We start from the raw sequence: 10,846 nt of genomic DNA, 5'->3' as shown, positions 1-10,846 counted from the left end.
GGATGGGATGAACAAAGGCCTGGAGGAGAGACAGTACAAACCATGTAGAGGAATACTAAACTTGATTTGAACAGAAGACTTACTTAGGGAAGTAGGAGGAGAGAAGTCTGGCAAGGTAACTACAAAGTGCAAAGTAGTTACAACTGCCTTCTGGAGGTAAGAGGGAACCAATGAAAACTTTGAGCACAGGAGTAATTTTATGAAAAAAAAAATTCATCTAGACTGTAATCTTCATGGATTAAATTACTTTATCTGAGATGGTGGAACAGCACAGAGGGAGCAGAGAGATTGCAGAATGGGAACCCAGGCCATTTGACTACTGTAGTGTAGAGAAATGCCTTAGCTGCAGTATCACTACAATGGCGGAGGGAAAAATAATTGCTAGGACTTGGTGACAAGACCAAGGGTCTGGAAAGAAAGGAGTTAAAGATGCCACTGAGGTTTCAAGAAGGAGCAACCAGGAAAACAGATACGGTTATCCCTTCCATATTTCAACTTTCCCCATTCCAATTTTGATATATCTCAGGTTGGCATGAGACATTAAATGAGAATTTGGGGGGAGTTTTGCAGAAGCCACAGATGACATAGAACCTATAACCAAATATTTAATCAAATTTTACCATAAGGTACTATAAACACCCCATAAAAGAAAAAAGAAGAAATTCAGACCTCTTCTTTGGTACAAAGGGAGAGCCAAAGAAAATTTTATTCAGATTTTCCAGATTGTTGGAGTGCAGAGAGAAGGGGGAGGGAGAAGGGAGGTGAACTGTGCCCCTAACCTCTGAGATGTGGAAGGGATAACTATACTCATAACAGAAAGAGTGAGGTAAGAGGGAGGGGATTGAGATGGAGTGGGGTAGAGGTAAGTTTCATTTGGGATCCATTGAACTTGAACTAATAATGCTGCTTCTTGGTGAAGATGTCTTATAGGCCATTGGAGATGTGATTCTAGCATTTGGGAGAGACCTCACGTAGAAATTCAACATTTTTATGAGGTTGTCAATGGCTTACATTTCCTCATTTAAGTAAATTGTTGCTTAAGTTTTCCTTGGAGAGGAAAAACAGAAGCATGCTGAGCTCCAGAAAAATCTCCTGAAATGTGTGGGAGAGGTGCCTTGACCCTGTCCTAAGATCTAAATCAAGAGTAACAGAACCTGAATTTTAAAACTGGGAGACACCTTAAAGATCATGACTAATCATTTAAATAGTGCGTCCTAGGTCATCACCAGTTGTCTCAACTTTTGTCTTGCCCCTGGACTTCCATGACTCTGGAAGAGAGACTGAGGTTAATTGCCTTATCTGAATCCAGTTCATGAGGAAGTCAAGACACCACCCCTTGATCTCATTGGCCTTCTTCAAAAATAAAGAATCAACAACAGCAGGGGCAGCAGCTTTCCCCAAAGTCCTGCCATCTTGATCCTGTGGTTGTATCCACCTTGCTAATCCCTAACAAAAAGAAACCTCAATTATCCCCTTTCTATGTCCCTGTCCCCAAGGATTCTGGGCACTGCTAGAGGAAGTCTCAACATCACACTGACTGGATCTACTATAAATCATATAATGTAATATCATTTAGGTCCTGTTGTTATCCAGCAATATTCTAATTCTTCACCAGTTGACTCCCTAGTGATCTGTTTGCTCATCTGAGAAAACCTGATCCGTTTTCCTTAAGTCTCTACCCCACAAATTTCTTTCCAGGGCAATAAATTACCCCATTTATATGTCATAATTTGTTTAGCAGTTCCTCAGTTAGTGAGCACTTACTTTATTTCAATTCCTTTGCTCAACAAAAAGTGCTTTTCTCTCTGTCTCTCTGTCTGTTTCTGTTTCTGTCTGTCTCTGTCTCTCTCATCTTCAAACATTGTTTTCTAAAAGCTCTTTTGGTGTTCTTTAGGATTTTTCATAAGCTTTTGTTCATTCTGGGTTTTAGTTTTTGTGACATAATTCTTTTTTAAAAATTGATATCATTTGTAAGGCAAAAATCATATATAGTCAAAATTACTGTTGAAAAAAATTTCTTACTTTGCCCGTACAGTACAATATTTTTAAACAGTAGTAGTTAGATGGGGCTAGGATCCCTTTAAAAGAAGGTAGTCTATAAGGGAAAGCAGATGGATCAGAGATGGTTGCTATGGAAATGATTGAACATAAATTTTATTTTTCCCTGTTAAACTATTGACCAGGAGGAAAGCAGGAACCAAGATTTCTACTTAAATGCAAGAAAACAAAACAAGTTAAAATTTAGCTAGCAGGAAAACTGATGCTTGGGGTCTACTCTTAGAAATTGCTAGGTGGTTGCTTTAGGTGGTGATCATCCCAAGCACACAACTCTCCTCCTTTCCTTTTCCTTCTTCTCCTTTTCCACATCCTTCTTCTTGCCACAGGGAAAAATAGGACACAGGGGAAGATGGGGAATACCTCAAGGGTACTCTACTTTCTCACTCTCTCTCTTTCTCTCTCCCTCTCTTTCTTTCCCACTCCCCATCTCTTCTCTTCTCCCCTTTTTCTCTCTCTTCTTTTTCCCTTTCTCCTCTCTATCTCTGTCCCTCTTTCTCTCTCTCTCTCTCTCTCTCTCTCTCTCTCTCTCTCTCTCTCTCTCTCTCACACACACACACACACACACACACACACACACACACACACACACACTAGCCATTGCGCAAAATTTGTTTTTAATTAAAAAAATTTTTTAAGTCTCTCAATGCATAGCTACTCAGTCCAGCAAAACAAATCCCCCCATTAACCATCCAGTGATACATATCTCTTTCTGCACTTTCAGTTGATCATCTCCTGCTGGCCTCCAAGAGAGAGGAATAGCTTCTAGGAATAGGGAAGTGATAGTCCCACTAACATTACTTTTGTCAAAGCTCATCTAACATATTGTGTTTAGCTTTGGGTTCCATGATTTAAGGATATGAATAAGTTGGAGAGGGTCTACAGGAGGAGAATCAGCCTTTGAATCTAAATCAGATGAAGCTCACTTGAGGAAATTAGACATATGGAAGATCTAAACTTCTAGGCTTCTGATTTGTGTGGATTCACCATAGTAACCTACCCAGACCTACCACGTTGCTGGTTTTCAGTTATCCTCATGCCGTACATCAACACATACTCAGCTCCCTATCCTTTCCACCTCTAACTATGGAAGCAGTAATCAAATCAACATTGCTATTGCTGGAAAGGGAATATGAATCAATTGCCACTCACCATCCCTTTAACTCCCCTGGTCAAAACACCCTTTTTTGACTAGCACTTTTTCAGAAGTCTCTATTTTGAGATTCAGAATAAAATTTATTGTCTCATTGTTTGGGGCAGAAAGCTACAAGCTCAGCAGGAGCCAGCTTAGCTCCTTCCTACAAAGTACTTGTTGCATGAAAGACAATCGCTGATCATGAGAAGATATATTTTGCCGTACAAGCAGGATCTAGAGTAGGGTAGATGATAGAATACACAAGAGTAAATGACGACTTTGACTCAGAATTAAGATCAGATCTCCGTTCAACCACTGGACATGGTTTCTCTAAGCAGTCTCTGGGATAGTTGGAGCTGGAGGATTAAAGGATGTGTTGGGAAGTCATTTTTCCCATAAGTAGGGGACTCCTATGAGGTTTTTCTTCCACCATTCAAAGTTTTTACCTTACCTCTCATCTGCCACTTCTCTCTAGTCTTTTAGTTTCTCTCCCTCCCACTACATCTAGAGTCATGGAAACATAGATTTCTCAACCAATCCAGGGTCACATCTTTCTACAGTTACACGGTATCACAAGACTAGAAACTAACCAAGTCCTTGGCTACTGGGGTCTTACACATCTGGGGACTTACATGTTAATGAGGAATTACGCAAATAAATTTACCTATATACTCTTTGATCTAGAAGTCCCATTACTGAGTATATACGTCTCTAGAAGGTCATTCATACAAGACTATGTTTATATAAGCTAAAATACTTTTTTTATAGCAAAGAACTGGGGGAAAAGTAGGTATCTATGAATTGGAAAATGAATGGCTCAATGCAATTGAATGTAATTGAACATTGCTGTATTGTAAAAAACACATGAGATGAATATAAGTATAGAAATGCATGGAAAGACTGGCATGAGCTGATTCAGAGTGAAGAGGAACCTAGAGAACAACACAGCTGATGACTGTAATAATCTAAATGGAAAGACCAATCTTCCATGAAGTAAAGTCATCCTTAAGTGTCTACTATGTGCTAAGACCTGAAATAAGGACTGTGGATGCAAATAAAATAAAAAAACAAAAACCAGTCCCTACCTTCAAGGAACTCCCCATCTAATCTGGGGAGACAACATGCAAATACCTATGTTGAGCAAGATGCTTAGTGGATACATTGGACATTCTCTCAGATGGCACTAACTTTAAGACCAAAAAAGATTTTTTGCAGAATGTATAACTTTATCTGACCATTGAAAGACATTAGGAACAATCAAATATAAATGTTGCACTTTGATAAACCCAAAGACTCCGGCTTCTTGGATAAAATCTCACTCACTATTTTACAAAAACTGCAGGGAAAAACCAGAAAACAGTATGGCAGAGACACTCATATCATGTACCAAGATAAAGTCAAAATGGGTGCATGATTTAGACATAAACCAACTAAGGAGAGCAAAAATAAATGCTGCAAAATTACAAAGAACAAGTATGACCCCAAAGAAGAGATATGAGAAGACATCCCCATTTTAATCCTTTGCAAAGGGGGAAGGCCCACAGGTGTGAAGCAGTGCATATATTTTCAGATTTTTTTGATGTTAATCACTTTTGATGATTTTTCCCCTGTTCTTCATCTATTTCTTTTCTTTATATCTCTTATAAATTTTTGTTATGAATAGGTTAGGTACATAAGACACAGTAGTTAATGACTATATATTTAATATAGTCTACTGTTTGATAAACCCAAAGATCTCAAATTCTGGGATAAGAATTCACTATTTGACAAAAACTTCTGGGAAAACTGGAAAATAGTACAGCAGAAACTGGTCATAGATCAATGTCTTACACCATATACCAAAGTAAAGTCCACATGGGTACAAAAAGGCTAATACTAAAAGCAAATTAGGAGAGCAAGGAATAGTTTATCAGTCAGACTTATGGAGAATGGAGGAATTTATTACCAAATGAGATAGAGAACATCATGGAATGTAAAATGGATAATTTTGATTACATTAAATTGAAAAGCTTTTGCACAAACAAAGACAATACAACCAAGATTAGAAGGGAAGCAGAAAACTGGGGAAGAATTTTTACAACCAGGATCTCTGGTAAAGGTCTCCTTTCTAAAATATATAGAGAACTGAGTCAAATTTATAAGAATACAAATCATTCCCCAATTGATAAATGGTCAAAGAATATGAACAGGCAGTTTTCAGAGGAAGAAAATAAAGCTATTTATAATCATATGAAAAAAAGATCTCTAAATCACTATTGATTAGAGAAATGCAAATCAAAACAACTCTGAGGTGCCACATTACACCTATCAGTTTGGCTAACATGACAAAATAGGAAAATAATAAATGTTAGCGAAGATGTGAGAAAATTCATTGTTGATGGAGTTGTAAACTGATCCAACTATTCTGGAGAGCAATTTGGAACAATGCTCAAAGGACTACAAAAATGCGCATACCCTTTGACCCAGCAATATCACTTCTAGAGCTGTATCCCAAAGAGATCATAAAAATGGGAAAAATGTCCCACATGTACAAATATATTTATAGCAGCTTTCTTTGTGGCGGCCAAAAACTGGAAATTAAGGAGATGCCCATCAACTGGGGAATGGCTGAATAAGTTGTGGTGTATGCATGTAATGGAATACTATTGTGCTATGAAGAATGACAAACACTTGGACTTCAGAAAAACCTGGAAAGACATATGAATTGATGCTGAGTGAAATGAGCAGAACCAGGAGAACATTGTCCACAGTAACAGCCACAGCATTCGATGACTAACTTTGATAGACTTAGCTCTTCTCAGTTATGCAAAGACCTAAAACAATTCCAAAAGACTGATGATGGAAAATACCATCCACATCCAGAGAAAGAACTATGGAGTCTGAATGCAGAGCGAGGCAATTTGCTCTCTTTTTTTGTTTTGTTTTTTCTTTCTCACGGTTCCTTCCATTCGTTCTAATTCTTCTATACAACATGATTAATGTGAAAATATGTTTAATAAGAATGTATATGTAGAGCCTATACAGATTGTACGGTGTCTTGGGAAGGGAAGTGGAGAAAATCTAAAACTTATAAAAGTGAAATATTCAAAACTAAAAATTAATAATTTATTTTAAAAATATTTGTTTTGTGAGATGCCTCACTGGGAAGTGAGACAAGGACTGATGCCAGATGAAATTCTGGTAATATAAAAAACAAAATACATCAATAAACTTATTTCAAAAAATAAACTTAAAAGTGTTACTAGAGAAAAAGGGATAGATGTGAGTGTCATAGGTATAGAACTGATAGAAGTTGGCAGCTAATTGAGTAAGAGGGTGAGGATGAAGGAGAATGAAGAATTAAGGATGATTCATGGATTGTTTGCCAACATTAGCAAATCTAGAAAGTGATCTTGAAAGATACCAACAGAGATCTAGAGAGAGAGATCTAGAAAGAGATGCAGAAATATTTAAAGAAAGAAATCAATGTATAAATCCAAATATAAATCTAGAAAGAGACCTAATGAAAGATCTAGAATGAAATCGACAAAGAATCCACAATAAAGTCTGGAAAGGTGTGTGGGCATTTAGAAAATGCTTAGGGTATGTTTGATGATTGATTCAAAAACTGACTAGAGAGATCATGGTTCTCTGGACAGAAATAGGAAAGTGAAGGGGATACTTAGAGAATGAATTCTGTTTGGACATATTGAATTTTGAATTCTTTTGGGATAGTAGATGGAGATATCCAATATGCAACTGGTGATGTGGGATGAGAAATCTGAAGGCTAGATATAGAGATTTAGGAATCACCTTTATAGAGATGATAGCTGAAACTGTGGAGCAAAGGAGATCCCCAAGAATATAAAGAGAGGTGAAAACTCAGGACAGAGACCTGAGGTGTACCCATACAGAGAGCATAAATAGGGGTTTTGAGTTAGAAAGGAGACTAATAAGAAACAGTTGAACAGGTGAAGAACTACAGGAGAAAGAAGTGTCAGGATAGCCTAGAGAATGGGTTTCAGGAGAATTGGTTGACCAATAGTGTCAGACACTTCAAAAGAGATAAAAAAGGATGAGGACTGAGAAAGGTCTTTGGATTTAGGAATTCAGATTCCTTTGGCAATGTGGGAGAGATGAGCTTCTTGCTTTTAAAAGAAAACTTTATTGATATCCTCTATTTTTTGTATCACTTTCATTTCAGCATATTTTCCCCTTCTGCACCTATCCAACAAACCATCTTTTATAACTAAGAGGAAGGAAAGAAGGAAGCAAGGAAGGAAGGAAGGAAAAGAAAGAAAAAAGAAAGGGAGGGAGGGAAGGAATGAAAGAAGGAAAGAAGGAAGAAAGAAAAAAAGAGCAGATCATCAAACCAAGAAACACATCAACTGGGTTTGACAGTTTATGAAATGTTTCATAGCCAGAGTCCTTCATCTCTGCAGAGAAGGCTGAAAAAGGTGCATTTGAAGAAAATTCTAATTAATTGGTGAGGTCAGATGCCAGATTGCAAGGGGCTGAGATAGTGGAGGCAAGGAGTGTAGTCAGTTGGAAGTTTAGCTATGAGTGATGGAAAGAAGAGATTACAATAGCTTGAGGAAATGGTGGAAACTCCCTTCTCTGACAGAGATTAGCAACTCACCTGTACCTGATAGTCTTAGATAGTTGTTTGGGGTGGAGGAAACTTAGAAGTTAATTGGTTTGCCCATAGACACACTAATATGTGATCACTTGAACCTGGGTCTCCCTGACACCAAGATGCCAGTCTGTGTCTGTGCCAAGTGCTGAACCTGGAGGTACCAGACTTGAGTTCCAACCTAGCTGTGCTTCTTCCTATCTGTGTGACCTTATATAAATCACTTGGTCTCTCTGGACCTCAGTTTCCTCAGCTATAAAATGAAGAAACTAGGTGCCCCTTAAGTTCCCACCAGCTATAAACTGATGATCTTTCTGTCACCTCCTAAATATTCTGTTTCGCCCACCCTAATCCCCTGGGATTCATGAATTTTCACATAAGTACAAAACTCCACTCAAGTCCTATGTTCATTTCTTATCAGGGGATGAAGGAGGCACTGATATCTATTTTAAAAATTATGACAATGGACCACAAACTCTGGCTCTTTCCCTTCCCCTGGAATTTTTAGTTTCAAAGGCACTTTGAAGGCCAAGATTGGCTTGAAGACACCAATTCTCTCAGGTGCTTTTGAGTCAAAGAGGTGAGGGATATGCACACAAAATATTGTGTACCACATCAGATGTTTTCAGTGCCTTAAAATATGGTCCAAAGAACCAAATCCTATTCTGTGACACCATCTAGGTACCCATTCTCATTTCCCTTCCAAAGTCCCAACTTTGCAATGGCAGAACTAGTCCTGATATATGATTGCTATGGGATATTCCTCCACCATAAGAAATAATGGATATGAGGAATTCAGAAAAACTCAGGAATATTTGTTTGAACTATTGTAGTGTGGAACTAAAAGGATGAGGAAACCAACATAGACAATAAGTACATTAATGTAACTGTCATGACCAATCTTGACCAAGATGAGATGACCAAATATATCTCCCTCCTTTCCTTAGAGTGGGGAGACTCTGAGTGTAGAATATTGCCTGAAATTCAGATGGGGCTGGTTTTACTTAATAGTTTTTGTTTGTTACAAAGGTGTGGGGGAAAGGATAAATCCAGAAATGATTAGATGTGACAACAAAAGGCATCAAACATAAACATAAAGACAGAAACACTAAGGAAAATCCCAGTCTTCCCCTAGACCAGGGGTAGGGAACCTGTGGCCTCAAGGCCATGTATGGCCTCCTGCATCCTCAAGTGTAGCCCTTTGGTTAAATCAAAATTTAACATTTGTTCTTAAGGATCTAGAGGGCCACAGGCTACAGGTTTTCCACTCTTGACCTAGACCAAGAGTGAAATCACCACAGAGGTTTGTAGAGGAAGATTTGAAAGAGACCTTAGAGGCCATATGGACCAATTTCCCTCATTCCACAGATGAGGGAAGTGAGACCTAGTATAGGAAAATGACGTACCCCAGGTCATGCATTTATTAAAGTGTTGCAGAAGGATCCAAACTTGGGTCTCCTGAGTGTAAATACAAGACTCTTTCCAAATGGCTGTATTTCAGGTCCCAAAGCTTTTCAGTTTGTTGCCCAAAAATTTACAGGCCCCAAGGATACTTTCCAAGTTTCTTTTGGAGATATAAAGCCAAAAAGACAGTGGCCAGGGGTTTGGATAAGTCATGGCAGACTCTCCTTCACAACCTGGCATACATATTACATTCAAGAAGACAACATAACTTTGAATGGACTATGTTCAGTCATAATATCTTACAGACTTATTATTGGCAGTGAATAACTCTTCTGAGGCTTGTTCTTTTGGGTAAAAAGGTGACTTCTATTATCCGATAGTTATTTAGTTACTTTTAATATCACCCTGATGTTAATTGTTGTCAGGAGTGAACATTTTCAGAAATCATTAAAAATATATTATGTTGGCTTTGTCAAAATTACATTTGAAGTGAAAGATTCCGCCCCAGTACCAAGTTTGAGAACCAAAGCATTACAGGACAGAAGAACCAATCGGTCAAAGTTATAGGGAGACTAATTGCAGCTCCACCTAAGGCAGAATTTACTAACTAACCATCAGAGCTGCCCAAAATGGGATAGACTTCCTCTCAAAGCAGAGTCAACATCTTAGAGTTGGAAGGGCCTTCCCTAGAAATCATTTAGTTTGACCAACACCAACTCGAGACATGAATCCCCTTTATAACCTCTCTAATGAAGGGTCATTCGGCTTCAAATATTTTCAGTGAGGGCGAATCTGCTTTCTCCCCAGGAGGCCCATTTGAGTTTGGGAGAGTAGGTCACCTCCACTACTCAGGAATGTTTCTTTTCATCCAAATATAACCCCCTCATGTTGAGAAGACAACAAATGATCCCTCTGAAAGAATTCTGCAGACTTATAACTTCAGCAGTTCTCTTCCCTAGTACTAACCAGAGCAAGTCCACTTTTCCTTAGATCAATGCTTCCCATCTTTGAAGAGACCAATCCTGAGTCTTCCTTAAATCCCACTCCAGTTATTCTCTTTTTTAGACCTTTAACCTCTGAGCACCTTTAACCTTTCCTTGCACAAATATGCTCCTTGACTGAACTCTGAGTACATGCTATTGACTCCAGGTCTCTACCCCTCTCCACCTCTCAGCAAGGAATAGTTGAACTGGTCGGTCTTGGTCTTCCTTGGGTCAGTGGCAGATTTTCATACAGTTCCTGCTGCCTGCTAATCTGCTTCCCATCCCCTCCTTCCAGAAAGCATGGACTGTTGTATCTTGTTCAGAAGACCTAGGTACATCCTTCAGGAGAAGATTTTCACACCTGTTCCACAACTTCATTGGGGCCAAGTTGGGTTCCTTCTTCTTCCTCTTCTTCACCTGCCCTCTTTGCTAGTGTGGATTTGTCATGGTCATTGCCCTCAGGTTTCCTGTCAGAAAGATCTTCAAGTTTGGACTGACCAATATTCCCACAGAAACTCATCTCCAACCCCTAAAGTAGAGCTAGTTGGTGCTCCAATCCCAAATGTCCCCACTCCTGCCCAGTCCTGCTTAGTTAGGTGTATTAAAATCTCAAGGAAATAATTATCCTACGTATTTAATAAGAATGTATGTGTAGAA

The sequence above is a fragment of the Notamacropus eugenii genome, chromosome 3, assembly GCF_028372415.1.
Source record: "Notamacropus eugenii isolate mMacEug1 chromosome 3, mMacEug1.pri_v2, whole genome shotgun sequence".
In the NCBI taxonomy this organism is placed as follows: Eukaryota; Metazoa; Chordata; class Mammalia; order Diprotodontia; family Macropodidae; genus Notamacropus; species Notamacropus eugenii.
The sequence above is the reverse complement of the archived record's forward strand: the minus strand, read 5'-3'. Positions refer to the sequence as shown.